The sequence below is a fragment of the Podarcis muralis genome, chromosome 5, assembly GCF_964188315.1.
Source record: "Podarcis muralis chromosome 5, rPodMur119.hap1.1, whole genome shotgun sequence".
NCBI lineage: Eukaryota > Metazoa > Chordata > Lepidosauria > Squamata > Lacertidae > Podarcis > Podarcis muralis.
This window is the reverse complement of record NC_135659.1, coordinates 25940371-25944727: the sequence shown is the minus strand read 5'-3', so window position 1 is coordinate 25944727 and position 4357 is coordinate 25940371.

Genomic DNA, 4357 nt, shown 5'->3' with positions numbered 1-4357 from the left:
GGAGCTTTTATTTTTATTTTTTCAAAATTGTAATGGTGATTTGACCAACCATATTTAACAAAAAATGCTATATCATTTTGACTATCCACCCGCATTTGTTTACCAACCTTGAACCTTGTTGTTTTAGTGTTACAAGGAGAAAATGGGAAAGTTTATCAGACTGTTGTAATACTGGCCGAAACTTCTCTCGAGAATATGTTATGTTGTATTGTGATCATGATTTCAGGCAGCGGAACCATGCATGTTTTGAAGAAATTCAACCCATTTGTGCAAGAAATCCAGTGCACATATTGTGGGATCTGTCACACAGAGGAGGTAGGTGTCATACTAACAGATAAATCATGGGTAGGCAAACTAAGGCCCAGGGGCTGGATCCGGCCCAATCGCCTTCTCAATCCGGCCCGCAGACGGTCCAGGAATCAGCGTGTTTTTACATGAGTAGAATGTGTCCTTTTATTTAAAGTGCATCTCTGGGTTATTTGTGGGGCATAGGAATTTGTCCATTTCCCCCTTCAAAATATAGTCTGGCCCCCCACAAGGTCTGAGGGACAGTGGACTGGCCCCCTGCTGAATAAGTTTGCTGACCCCCGAGATAAATGCTTTCTGAACATGTCTTCTTATAAGCAGAAATCTAGGGCAGAGGAGAATCGGTGTTTGGGGGTGGAGAGGATGCCTAACCCTTTCTACATCTTATCTCACAATGCAAAAGCTGCTCTCTCCCAGTGCCATTTCCTCACATCCTAACTTCTTCCAACATCATAACCTGACTGGGGTTGGGATGGGGAGAGAATAGCTTCAGACCTTAAAAAACTAGAAACAAATGAGAAGTCATGAAAGTCTTGCAGTGTTCCCATTTCCTGTACCATGAGCAATTTTCTAACAGTCCATGTTAAGTTGTGGGTGAACATATCAGACGACACAGCGATTCTTCAAACAGCTCTTGTTTATTCACAGGCCAGGACAGAACCGAACTGAAAGGCTCAGTCAGCCTGCTTATATAGAGCTCCAGTACAATGTAACTGTAACAATTTTCTAAAACTATCCAATCACTGAACGTCACTTTCGATCCCTTATTTGCATAACTACAGTATCCCCCTGCTGGCCCAGGATGAGAACTTCAGTACATAACAGTCCATATGTTATTCGGCCCTGCACCAAAGGCTTTTTTAATTAATTATAACCCTGCCCTTCACCAAATACTCCCAAGGTGGGTGGATGTTGTTGCCATCATCACTAATGTTTTAATTGCCTTCTACACCATCATCTCAAGGCGAGGTACAGTACAAACTGCAAACCTTTGAACACCAAAAGTTTTGTTTGAAAGCAAAACTAAAACAACACAAAATAGACGCATTTATCTAGCTGAGAGAGAAGGCTGTTGGAACAAAAATGTCTTCTGCTGTTTCTGGAAAATGCAGAGAGTGGGTTTCTGTTGTATCTTGACAGGAACGCTGTTCCACAGAGCAGGGATATCCATACTGAAATTGTGCAGAATGCAATACTAAAACCAACAAATACAAAAAATAAACAGCTGGAAAGTACTAAATACAAATGGTCATATGATAAAAACAACCAAGCGTTGCATTCAGACTGGAATTCAATACCTGCTTTCCTGGAAACAGGAAACTCCATAGAATGTACTTCTGAGTAGCCTTTATAGGATCACACTGCAAGATTTTAGAACTAGAAAGAACTATAAACACAACTAACATTTTTAAAAAAACAACAACTGGCCATTGTGAAGAAAATTAATTATTGAAGTTTAATCATCTCTCATGTTGGTGCAAGAGAGCTCAGGTTGGAAGCCGATGTTTTCCCTTAAATTCTATTTTGTTGTTGTTTAGTCATTTAGTCGTGTCCTTCTCTTCGTGACCCCATGGACCAGAGCATGCCAGGCACTCCTGTCTTCCACTGCCTCCCGCAGTTTGGTCAAACTCATGCTGGTAGCTTTGAGAACACTGTCCAACCATCTCTTCCCCTGTCGTCCTCTTCTCCTTGTGCCCTCCATCTTTCCCAACATCAGGGTCTTTTCCAGGGAGTCTTCTCTTCTCATGAGGTGGCCAAAGTATTGGAGCCTCAGCTTCAGGATCTGTCCTATTTTACGTTTTGCTTATTACAATGCTGCACTTGGAATTCATTCGTTTTTCCTCCCATGCTTGTTTGGATAAAACTACTAAGGAATTTGAGCTATCCCTGAATTCAGCATGGGCATGGAACAGAGTTACAGTAGGCATGAATTTCCCAGTATTGTTAGGATTCTCTTTAGTTCTTTGGGGGCTCTTGAATTGGACAAATTCAGGCATTCTCAGAGACATATTCATTCAGTTGAAATGGTAGCTGGTTGATAACTGGATAAGTTTATTTATCAAGGGGGTGGGTTCCTATTGCCCCTGCCCCCAACACAGTATTTCTCAGGAGACATTCTACTAGTCTTGATCATTTTGGCTATCTCATCTTGAAAATTCTTTTCTGTTGGGCGAACAGAGTGCTTGTTTATTTAGCAACCCTAATTCAGAGGATTAGCAAATCACTTTATATATAAAAAATCAATACAGCATATTTTAATCATTTTGACAGTATCCGCACCCCTCCCCCCGAAGCCCTAGGATGAAATTGGGCCTGTGATTAACTGAAATGCAGGACTCAACAGTTTGAGATTAAGCTGTTATCATTTTTAATTACTTGAATGTGCTTCACTTACATGGGAGAAAGATCCATTGAACCCAATAGGATTAATTTCTGAGGAGACAAGGATTGCTCTGTGATACGATATCTGAATCCTGTAATCTGAGGAAATAATTGGTACTACGGTGTTGAACAACCTCTGTAAGTAAGAATAAAAGTTTGGAAATGCTAAAATTGGCTGATGGAGGTGGGGAGAAGAATGACCTTAAAGGGCAATGTTAACAGTTCGGTGTCCACTGAATGCTGTTTAGCTGTTCCAATTGTCTTCACAGCAACCTTGCAAATACCTTTCTCACTATTAAATTCCATTTTACAGATGGGGAAAGTTTTGCCTAAAGTCACACTGTGCCATCCTGACTGGCAAGTGAACTGAACCTAGATCCCAGAACAAAATAGAAAATAGCTATCCCACCGCCCCAAAAAGCGCCAATTAAAACTAGTTAAATATCTGAAGCAGGTGCTCAGAGAACATGGCAGCGACGGCTTCAGATTTTTAAAATGGCACAATTAGATTCATTTTTAAAATGGAACAATCAGATTCATTCCATACATTGCTACCCTGCTCTGTATCCCCAAGTTTCCAGAGCAGCTCACCAATCCAAAAGAAATTAAAACCTAAAAAACCCACTAATGCAGCAAGTAATTGAAAACCAATACACTTTTCTAATCGCAGATGTAACGACTGCAATCTTCCATGATTCCACACTTTACAGATTAATTGAAACTCTTAGAAAAGTTATTGAAAAAAATCTGATGCTCCTACTGAGGAGTTTTGCTTGCCCTTATTATTACCCTTGCGCAGACGTTATTGGAGAATCATGCAATGAAGGAGAGGGGAAATAGCAAACATATCACTGGTTGAGTAAGAATGGATCCTCAGGGGACGCAGGTGGCGCTGTGGTCTAAACCACTGAGACTCTTGGGCTTGCTGATTGGAAGGTCTGTGGTTCGAATCCCCGCAACGGGGTGAGCTCCCATTGCTCTGTCCCAGCTCCTGCCAACCTAGCAGTTCGAAAGCACGTCAAAGTACAAGTAGATAAATAGGTACCACTCTGGCAGGAAGGTAAACGGTGTTTCCATGCACTGCTCTGGTTCACCAGAAGCGGCTTAGTCATGCTGGCCACATGACCCAGAAGCTGTACGCCAGCTCCCTCGGCCAATAAAGCGAGAGGAGCGCCGCAACCCCAGAGTTGGTCACAACTGGACCTAACGGTCAGGGGTCCCTTTACCTTTTAGATAAATAAGTACCGCTGCGACGGGAAGGTAAACAGCGTTTCCGTGCGCTCTGGCACTCGTTACGGTCCTCCGTGCACGGGTAGCGGTTTAGTCAAGCTGGCCACATGACCCGGAAAACTGTGGACAAACACCGGGTCCTTTGGCCTGAAAGCGAGATGAGCGCCGCAACCCCATAGTCACCTTTGACTGGACTTAACCATCCAGGGGTCCTTTACCTATATCATACATTACAATTAGGGGAACTGATTTATGCTGTAACATTTAAAAGCTTGCCAACACATGGTGGGAGCTAGCTAAACCATTCTTGCATAGGTGGGACAGCAGCAATAATAGTGAGCTAAGGACCCTTTATATACAGTTCCTTCCCACATGCCGGCATGCCTTTAAATGCTACAGCAGCACCATCTATGGGATAAACCTGCAGAAGAACAGCTCT